This window comes from Tympanuchus pallidicinctus, unplaced genomic scaffold (genome assembly GCF_026119805.1).
Source record: "Tympanuchus pallidicinctus isolate F22 unplaced genomic scaffold, pur_lepc_1.0 scaffold23, whole genome shotgun sequence".
NCBI classification, from domain to species: domain Eukaryota; kingdom Metazoa; phylum Chordata; class Aves; order Galliformes; family Phasianidae; genus Tympanuchus; species Tympanuchus pallidicinctus.
In genome coordinates this window covers 63,952-75,226 of record NW_026294740.1, presented here as the reverse complement: position 1 = coordinate 75,226, position 11,275 = coordinate 63,952, and the positions used below count along the sequence as shown (strand labels likewise).

Sequence of the window (11,275 nt, the reverse complement as noted above, 5' to 3'; positions counted from 1 at the left end):
ATGCCGATCTGCGTGACCGATCTGCTGTAGGGAACCTGCTTTGGCAGGGGGGTTGGACTCGATGATCTCTGGAGGTCCCTTCCAACCCCTACAATTCTGTGATTCTGTGATTCAAGAGAGTTTTGTAGAGACTCAGTTAAAGTGAACCATATCTTTGATCTATTTGTAGCTGTGAGTCTCCATCTGCTTTCCTTAATACTACTGTAGAGTGGGTGTTAGCTTCCAAAGGAGCTTATGCTACAGTGCTGACATTGCCCTGCTTCTGAATTTAGGTTTTCCTTTCTTCCTTTTTTAAATTTTTTTGGGGGGGCTTTTTGATTACTCCCAGGAGTTTCTCCCCAGGCAGGATGGGTGGCTAAAGGGTGACCAAATACTAACTAGAATATGTTCTTGTTGCAGCTGGTGAGTGCCAGAGCAGAGCTCTGTGCGTGGGCTGAGTGTCATAGGAGAAGTGGCAACAGAGAAAATTAACAAGAGACTTCGTTCTCTTGTAGAGAGAATGAAGCTGAATTTGAAGTTCAGTCTTGACAGCAAATACTACATTTTTGCATTTTCCGATTACAGATGTTCTGTAGTTACTAATGAAGGTGCATAACCTTCATATAATAGCTGTTTGCAGAGACTGATGTGAGACTCATTGGATAGCTGTGATGCCCTGTGTGAAACGAAGGGCTTGGGAACTATTTCAGAAACCCTTAGGTTTTAAGCTTTCATTTTGGAGCACTGACTTCAATGCCAAAATAAATTCTTCTTATGATTTCACTTCAAATGCAAGATCCAATAAACACACAGCCATGGATGTTCTAGCTCGTTTAAATAGCTTTACCATGATTACATTACGTGCTTAATGTTTTTACAGCTTAGTCCTGTTTCCAGTCTGTCAGAATTAGTACAGATCACATGAAGAGTGCCAAATAGCTTATCTCCCAACACTGCTCCCAGGCCCCAGTTCCTTGTTTGTAATTCAATTCAACGTGATTCTTTAGATTTATTATTCGTGTGGAATCGGCACAGGTGAATTTGTCAGACACCCCTTACAATAGATTTTACTAGGAGCCTTGGAAAGTACTGGTATGAAAATGTGCGTTTAAAGTGACCAGCCTCAAATGGCTAATGGCAAGTTCTTATCACAATCCCATTGCAATACATCTAGAGATCCATTTTAACAATATGCTTTCTCTATTCTATTAGACTACCAGAATATCTTTCTGTATTGTGGAGTCAGTCTCACAAACCTGCAAACAGAAACTGCCGAATTATCAGAAGGCAAATGTCTCCTGTACAAAGAATTGATCAAAGCTTCTAGCAATGTAAGCAAAGCATATAATAACCTCTTGCATGTAATAACCCCTCGAACTCCTTTCTTCTATTCTAAACACATAAGCTTTCACAGATGTAAAAGCTCCAGAGGAGGGTCAGACTTCAGTATATCAGCAAGAAATGGGTTACATGTTCAAATTTTTAAACCAAACTCTGAATAATTTAATAAGTTAATAATTTAACTTGCAGCAAGTAAGGAAGAAAAACAGATTTTTCCTATCCTTATTGAGTTTTGACATCCTTAAACATAAGACCGGTTGGCTTGGACTCGTGTCTCTTCACTTAGCCTGGAAGAGAAAAAGCAGAGATCAGCTCTTCTCCAGTTAAAATGGCAGACATCGTAGTTGTTGGATTTAGCTCCCTGCTGAAAGAGTCAAATAAAAAGCAAATCTCTCAGCCTGAAATATGTGAGTCCTTATAATTACAGCATTTTAAATATCTGCTTTAAAGTGAAAAGTATCTAAAATTAATCAAAGCTGCTTGTATACTAATACAGTTCTAAAAACTAAGAGGCTTTGCTCAGGCTAATCAGCAATCACAGAATCACAGAATGGCCCAGGTTGGAAGGGATCATGAATCTCCAATCCCCCTGCTACATGCAGGGCCACCAACCTCCACATTTAATACTAGACCAGGCTGCCCAGGTCTACTGTTCTCCATTGCTAGGGAGATGAATATAAAAGATTTATGCTAATAGGAAATTGATTTTGTATTTTTACTTGGTACTTGTTGGACACTAATGTGCAAAATTAAGTTAGGTATTGCTTAGATTGACTATATGCAAGCCTTGGACCTCTTACAAGCCTCTGGTTTGCAGGAATAGTGTTTGCTGTACTTAGAGATGTCACAATATTAACCTAGACCCTCTCACTCTTTTCCAGTACTATTAACTGCTGCTAGATGACAGCAGAAGAGAAAGCAAGAGAAAGGGCTGTAAACAGGAGAGGGAGAGAAATAGAACATAATGCAGCACAAAGGAAACTCAGCTTCCCACATGGCCTGTGATCTTTCCTAGCAGCTTGGGTGGTTCAAAAGAAATCACTCTGTACATCAGGAGGCTTACAAATTTCTCCTTTTGAAATGGAAATGGTTTATTTCTGAGTTTTATTTAATTTCCTGAAGTCTACTTCTGTGTTGTGCATGTTTCTTGTCAGCTAACTTGCTGGTGTTTCAAACATATGGAAAGGCAGGTGAGGTGATAGTGAGGTCCAGGTGTTTGTACATGTTTTACTGTGACCCACCTCTCTCTACAAACCCTTCATTTATACCTGAAAGCTCTTTTCTGCCAGTATGCATTTTGTCCCCCACTACCACCATCTCTGGAAACAACTAGGTGGTTACAGGGGATTAACAAAACTGATAGCAAAGCTACAATTGTTTTATGAGGAAGAATATTCAAGCAGTTTATCCCATATGCAGCTTCTCACCCAGGCAGCCTTGATACAACAATGGCATTGCATCCACACGTGCAACTCAGAGTTTTGTTAACACAGAGAGGAATTTATTCCTGATTATGCACTTTGTGAAGTATTTTGCTCCCAGTGTTGTTGTTGTTGTTGCTTTTTCTTTTTTTTTCTTTTCCATATCTTATGTGTCAAGAATAGTGACAAAGAAACTACCTCACTGGAAATGCCCCCAGGACCAGCGGACCAGCTCCCGGGGGGTTTCAAAACCCAGGCCAGTCTTCAGTTCTAAGGTATGTAATCCCACAAATCGATTATCTGATCAGTCTGTCTCTGTCCCTGCTTCATCTTGCTCATCCAAAGCCTCACAGAGCCCATTGATCCTAAAACAATCAAGTGTTTTGAGACTTCAACAGAATGCATGATAACCCCTGGAAAAAATCATCCTCTCATATTACAACATCTTTCCAATAACACTTCCTTGGCAAATAATGACCATTCTCTCCAGGCAGGGGAGGCAAAATGTTGCAGTTCAGCTTACCTTTCACAGAAGACACCTGAGGAAACATTTATTGTTGGAATGTCTAGTGGAATGTAACACTATAGAACAGGGCTGTGGTGAGCAATCTCCTTCAGAAGTGACAGAACAAGATGGTTTGACAGACACTTCTGCTAAGCACAGGCAAATAAAAGATGCACTTCAGTCTTCAGAAGTCTTCAGAAGAAACTGAAGCAAACAAATGAGCTTACCATAGATCTTCAAGTGTGCAAAGACTCAGAGAAGTTCAAACATCTGGATAAACAAGCTGACAAGTGACCCTGAACCTCCTGGCAATGTTGGTGGGGTTAAGAAAATTGTTGTGGAAGAAGAGGGCCATACAGCCAGCCAGCCAGAAGATGCTCCTGCAGATGTGAGATAAGATAGATTGGAGAAAGCAGATCTTGCCTGTGTGAAAGGGCATATCCAAATGTCAGCCTCCTGTAGCTACGTCTGTATGGAAATGGATATAACTGAGCATTCAATAGCTGAAGTGTACAGCTCAGCAAGAAAGCAGAAGTGGCAGGCCAAGCATGGAAGGGCATCTGACCGAACTAAGATGCCTCTTCTATAGAGGTGCAGTCACTAAAGTCTGCAACTTCAGTGTGATCCAGTTTCCACCTCTGATGTGTTACAGTCTAAAAGCACCAGTGAAACTCCCACAAACCAGAGTTGTCCAGTTTAACAGTTGAAAACGAGTCTTCCGAGATTTGTGTGTGGGAAGACCTATAGAAGAGCCACATTTCTCTCTAGCATCAGCCTTGAAAGACCTTCAAAAACTCTTGATTATCAATTGTAAACTGCTTGCATCTGAAATCTCTCATCTGGAAATGGTTTACAAAGAGCAAGTACAACAGAAGGGGTTTTCTGAAGATGTGTAGAAAAGCTCAGATGCAGATGGCAAAGAATTGTTCCTCCTTTAACATGAAGTCTGCAGGTAGAAAAGCTGAGAATGAGCCTTGTGAATTTGGCATGGAAAACATTAGTCTTGGGTCTGTCAGTCACATGGAATCCTGGAGAAGAAGTTTTAGAGATTCCAAAATCTTCAGGTTAGAATGATTTTTACTGTAGTGACTAGTAGATGAGAAGCTGGCCATGAGGCAGCAGTGAGCGCCTGCCGCCCAGAAGGCCAGCTGTGTTGTGGGCTGCATGAAAAAGGGGCGGCCAGCAGGAGAGGGAGCTGATCGTCCCCCTCTGCTGGGCTCCTGTGAGGCCCCATCTGCAGCGCTGCGTCCAGGCCTGGGGCCCCCAGCACAGGAAGGACGTGGAGCTCTGGCAGCGGGTCCAGAGGAGGCACTGAGATGAGCAGAGGGCTGGAGCAGCTCTGTGTGAGGCAAGGCTGAGGGAACTGGGCCTGTTGAGCTTGGGGAAGAGAAGGCTGCGGGGAGACCTCACTGTGGCCTTCCAGTGCTTGAAGGGAGGGTAGAAACAGGAGGGGGAACGGCTGTGTGTGAGGGTGGGTGGTGATGGGACAAGGGGAATGGTTTTAAAGTGAGACAGGGGAGGTTTATGCTGGATATGAGGAGGAAGTTTCTGAGCCAGAGGGTGGTGAGGCACTGGCACAGGTTGCCCAAGGAGGCTGTGGATGCCCCATCCCTGCAGGCATTCAAGGCCAGGCTGGATGTGGCTCTGGGCAGCCTGGGCTGCTGGTTGGCGACCTGCACACAGCAGGGGGTTGCAACTGGATCATCACTGTGGTCCTTTTCAACCCTGGCCATTCTGTGATTCTATGATAAATAAACACTTTCTATTACATACTCAATATCTACAGCCATTCTGAATATGTTTCCTGCCTGTCAGTAAGACCTCAAAGATATTGTCAGGATAGCAGTTAGAGCTGTGTTTTTTCAGAATAGTCAAATACTATAGTAAATTAGTGGTATGGTACAGAACCAGACTATGATTTGTGTATCGGCAATTCATTCTACCACAGAGAAAAGCACTGCAGAAAGCCCTATCTCCAGTTGCTTAGGAATCAATTCCCAATCATAAGTCAATTCAATTAAACATTACTCCTCCTTCCCCAAAGAGGATCCTCTGTGAGAAGTAACATGGCAAAATGTGAACATCTCAGAACATAGCTCCTCCATCATCCTTCCAAACTGAGGCATCTAGTGTACCAAAACAATTGCTGCTGTTTGTACCATCCAACTTGCTGAGGCTTAATACCAATCTCATTTAGGTTACTTGTGTACAATTGTCTATTTCTTAATTACTTTACCAATAAAAAGCGTGATTATTACTCTAGAAAGAATGAAATTACATTAATGTTATGATAAGAAAAAGAGGTTGAAAGGAAGAAGAAAACCTTTAATTGAGTGTTTCTGCAGCTTTTCTCACTACAATACATCTCATAGTTCAATGCTATTCCATTTCAACTGGAATTTTCTAATCTTACCACTACAATATATGCTAAGAAAATGCCCTGGAATAACAATATATATTTCAAAAAGTAGTATCAGTCCCTTCCTGTTTCTGTTCCTAAAGATAATGAACAATTTTAATTTTAACAAAAATCACAAGGTTTATTCAATAAGCGCTGGAATGTCTCACTTCTTTTGTGCTCATTCACTGTGGTTATTCACTCATTGTGGTTATAGACTGACTCTGGCTGCATCACTTGGAAAAGCATTGTGAAGAATTGGGATTGTTAACTTTCTGTAGGGCTACATGACAGTACAGTTCTGTGAAATATAATCATCTCTGACAAATGTACCATTTTCAATCATTACAGAGTGAAAAACAGCTAGGAGTGAGCTATTTGTTCATATCCAAAAATATTATTCTTTATATCCACGTAAAGGGAATTAAACGCATGTTCCAGGTAATTCATTGTAAGAGATTAAAAAATAAGCAATGCTATTTCTGCAGTCACTGTTCTGTTAAGTAATATGTGAACATTTACCCTCAGAATTACTTTTACATAGTATATATTTACTATATTACTACTAAAAAAAAAAGTCAAATGACTGAAAGTATTACTAATTTTTTAAATATATTTTATTTAAAGACATCCTATGCCTAATTTTCTTCCTTAAAAAAATTACTGTCTTCGTTAAAAAAGTGTGTTCCAAAAAAGTGAACAGAAAGGTCAGCTATCGGTCACCGATGAAGAAAATACAAAATGTTTCCAATACTTTCCTTAAGAAAGAAAGGAAGTTACAAGCTGGGTAGTTCGAGACTGTATTGAATTCAACACCTGGGTAAACTCTAATAAAGAAGTACAGGGCTAATTCATCTGAACAAGAGCAATGACTTTCTGACCAGCAGCTACTCCTCTTCCTTTCCATCCAAAGAACTTTCACTGCATCTGTTTTATGTAGTCATCCCTTAGTTCTGCAGTGCACTAAATGATACAAATAATTTATATCAAGTGAACCGGTCTAATTTTCTTAATTTCCTGATGTGAAATCTTTCTCGTATCTTGGAATAGCATTGATCACCTGGAGTGCAGAAAATTGAAGTACACGGGAAAAAATCGCCTAGCAGCAACAGTTTAATTACAGTGCCATCTGCTGGAGACTGACAGGGAAACCGGAGATATGTTGAAGCCAGATGCGCCACTTCACCACTAGGCCATTAGCTCTGTGAGGTCAGAGTAATCCAAATTCATACACAGTAAGTTTTAACACACATTAAACAAAGGATACATTTTCCATGTCACATAAGTTGCACTAAAATGTGATAATGAGAAGCTAGACTGATTCATCCTGATCAACAGTGATCATCTGCTTATGGGAAGTTTCTGTAATAACCACTTCCTTGTATTGCTACTCAGTTGCATCAGTTTTATTAGGCAGTTTTAGTCTCAATTTATAAGCAATCATCATGCTTCACCAAAATATATCAACTGAAATATTTCTCTCTAAAACACTGAATAATTAACGGCATCATGATGGTCTTACAGAATGTTTAAATCCTGTATTTATCCTAAGTACTCACAAGGGAAACATTGCACAGTTAAGCAAAAAGTTGTGCCAATTAGCACATCTGTTCAATCTGTTATCTGTTATCTGTTCAATCCAGAAGGATCTTCTTCAGGTACAAGAATGTTGCTCATTATCTATGGGTTTAAAATCTTTGGCATCCCTCAATAGTGTCAGGGTGCCAAAGAACGTAGCAATTGTTTTGAGTGGATCTTTGCTTTCTAAGAAGTGGCCCAAAAGAAGCAACATTTCATGTAAAGAACTGAAAAAAAATCAGAAGCAACATAGGAACTGCCACTCTGGCATGATTTAGTGAGGTTATCCCGGACACAAACATCTCTCCGATCCCTCTCCATCAGAAGAATTAAGTATGTCTTCTCTGGTTTCTAAGAGAAAAGTGTACACTAATCCCTGTGTCAAAAGGCGAAGGAAGGAAAAGCATTAAAAACTGAAACTATGTGGACGTGCATCGACTGAAAAATGTAGCTACATTTGCATGTTTGAATGTTAGGGTATCTGTATTTTCATGTTCTTTCCATTTTAGGCTGCATCTAGGTTCCTTATGAATTACCAAGAACGTGTGTCTCCCAGATCTGAGATTCCCGGCTGGACATGACAGCTGTGCCCTGCTGCTCCAATGTCTGCTTCTGTGCAGAATGTGTGACTGCTGTGTGTTGGGATGCCTGTGGTATGTTCAGTCTGACTTGGGGTGACGCAAACTGCATCTTGTAAAACATCTATCTGTCTTCTTTGAAGAGCTCACTTATTTGCAAGTTTTGTAATTATGAATACAAGACTTAACGTTAAATACTTTCTTCAACCTTACCAATTTCATTTTTACTGGTATAGAAGCCTTCATGCGTTCTTGCAAACATTTTAACCTTTTTTATTCCCATAAAGAATAGACTTCCTAGCTCTTCGCAAGAGTTTTGATCCTGCTGTGAAAACAAGTGTGTTACGAGTTTTCTGAAGGAACTGTGGTTTCTTGGAGAATTTCCAACACTTTCTTTCACCCAAATCTCTAAAGCACTATGAGCTCCATGGGAGGAGGCTCTGCCTGATTTCTTTCTTGTATTTAATGTCAGTCAGCTTCCATAGTGGAGATGGAAAAGGGTACGTGTAGAAGTTTAAAATAAAAGATGGCACAAGGAGAGTGGGAAAACAGGAAAACTTCGGTCTTATTTTAAAAAGGGAACAAAAACTCAAACCTCCCAGTCTGAGCAAACTACCATCTATGTATTTCTTACTAAATCTTGTGACTGTCTTTTTTTTTTTTTTTTTTTTTGGTTGCCAAAATTATACTTGGGTAATTCCATGGAGGAGGCTGGCTCTGTCTGTCCTTATTAAAATAATTAGTTGGGCCAAGAACCGCCCACCCAGGGCTCCTCATTGCTTCCAGGAAGAAAAGCACTTCCAGCATATAAGAAAGCAGATGTCATGAACTTGAAAAGCAGAGCATGCTACAGAAATTGCATTTAACACCAGATGCATCATGGAGCTGAGACAGCACAGAACAGCTACCTCTGGCTGTTTCTTGCCAGTGTCTTCAGAAAGGAAATGTTGATATCAGGCATGAGGAGAGCTTTCTGACTGCAGCGATCAGGGACTCTGGCCTGTAAGGACTCAAGCGCTTGCAGGGTAGCATGAAGGGAGAAGAGATGAAAGAAAGAACTGCCCCAAAACTGCAGCAGAGATGGACCAGCACGTGCCTCTGCAGCTCCTCACTGAGAGGAAGGACTTCCCTGCTTAAGAAAAGTAATTAACAGCATTAACTGCTGGAAACCGTGCTGCATCCCTTTGGGGCAAATACCAGGGTGTCCTGGTTTTGCTGAGGATAGAGCTAATTTTCTTCCTATGAGCAGGCATGGTATTGTCCCTTGGATTCCGTATGAGAATAATGTTGATAACACGCTGATGCCTTGGCTGTTGCTGGGCAGTTCTTCCACTCAGCCAAGGAGTTTTCAGCTTTTTAGGCCGCCTTGCAAGTGAGGAGTTGGGGATGCACAAGGAGATTGGAGGGCACAGAACTAGGTCAGCCGACCCAGACTGGCCAAAGTGACATTCCATACCATATGGCACCAGGCTGAACAATAGAACAGGGCTCATGAACTGGCTGGGCAACAGTCAGCAGATGGTGAGCAATGGCATTGTGCATCTCCTATTCCATATATTCTTCCATCATTCTTATTCTTTTAGCATGATTACTGCTGTTTTACTTACTATTAACTATTTGTCTTTTCTCTCATATTGAATTCTCTTTATCTCAGCCCATGGGTTTTACACATTTAATTTGGATTCTGTCCCCCCTCTCACTGTGGAGAGTAGGTGAATGGCTGTGTGGTGCTGAGCTGCCTGCTTCTCCCTACCATCTTACCTAATTACACCTCTTTTAGTTTCAAGCCCTATCACTGTCTGCCCATGTAAAAAGTCAGTCCCCCTCTTGCTTGTGAACTCCCTTCAAGTACTGGAAGGCAGCAAGGAGGTTTCCATGAAGCCTTGTCACAGAGTTATCTCTGGATCCATCTGTGTCCATGCTAGGGGACAGCAGACCCACAGGCCCACCAGTCTGAAAAGGGGGGCAGGGAGGGAGCAGAGAGGGAAAGGAATAATAAGGAAGAAAAAGCAGCAGCAGCGATCTAAGGAGGAAAGTTAATTTACTATTTACAATAACAGAAATGCAAGTTAACTGAGATTGAAGCTAATAAACCAAATAAATGAGAGGGAGAATGTCCAAAACCAAAGGCCTTATTCTAAAGCTGAGGCAAGATGGCTGGGGAGCACGTACTGCTGAGACAAGTAGCAAAAGAGATTTTCTATGCAGTAGAAAGAAATGAGAGGGAAGAAACAGATGAAGATTTTGAACACTTTTGTGAAGAAATTAAAGAACCTCGTAGGAAACGAGAGGTGTTTCAGGTGGAATGTTAGGAAAAACTTCTCTGAGAGAGAGGTCAAGCGCTTGAATGGGCTGCCCAGGTAGGTACTGGAGTCAGCATCTCTGGAGGTTTTCAAGAAAAGCTTAGATGTCGTTCTGAGGGACATGGTTTAGTGGTGAATATTGGTGATAGATGGATGGTTGGATCAGATGATCTTGGAGGTCTTTTCCAACCATGGTGATTCTATGATTCTATGTGTTTCGATGCCAAGAATTTTGCCTCTGTATTTCTAACCAAAAGCACAAAAATCTTTGCTATCTGTTCTTTATTACAAGGTTTCAGCTCTTCACAGTATACTCCATGCTACTGCTATGTGATGCCAAAGCTGACATTTACTGTTTCATCTCCGTAAACATCAGTGAAGATCAATGAATGCCATTTTTTCTGCACGAAGGAGCTCAGTTCCACACCTTTGCTCCACACACACTTCCATGCCAGGTGCCAGTTTGTCAGAGCGCCCCACTGCTGCCATCTGTAGCTCAGCAACATAACTGCAATTTAGCATTTAATAGACAAGTTTGCATTTTTTCCTTCTAAATCATATTGTGACTAAAAACTAGTCCCATGTCCAAACTGATTTTCAGGGTATCACATTTCCTTTGAAAAATCTCTTGCTCTTAGAGAAACTGAAAGTTCTCTAGAAGGAAAACAGAGAAGAGACATCTGCTGCCGAGCTCCCTGGAAATGCTGGTTCTCTCCCAACCTCTTCAGGCATTCAGCAGGCCATCTCTAAGAGGGCACGGGTGTTCTGAGCTGTCTTCTGTCTGAAAAGCATCCAGCCAAACTAACGTGGAACCCAAGGCCAAGCACCAGACCTGGGCCGAGTAAAGGCAGCAAAACCAGCCCCATGGTCTTCATGGAGCTCGAAGGCCAGCTTGCCCTCAGTGCCATTGTGTCCTTTCAGTCAGCTGCCAGTGGTTCTGGGGACATCTTCTGACAAAAAGGAGCCTCATAAGAAGAAGGGAAAATGCTCTACCAAAAGCAAAGCATCAGAGATGGGTCTAGCGCAGGCAACGTGACCTCCAAGTGGCAAAGAAGAACACAGCCTGGTGAAAGCTCCCACTACAGGGGGAGTGCCAGAAAAGGCACAGGCAAAGCTTGGAACCCACTGTGGAGTCCCAGCCCCGCGACAGTCATCAGTGGCAGCCCTGTGGT

General features: G+C 41.8%; 1 pseudogene; it reads left to right on the top strand.

Annotated features, from left to right (window-relative positions):
• On the top strand, window positions 1-4,315 carry LOC128083222 (uncharacterized; annotated as a pseudogene).
• Window positions 4,316-11,275: the final 6,960 nt, after the last annotated feature.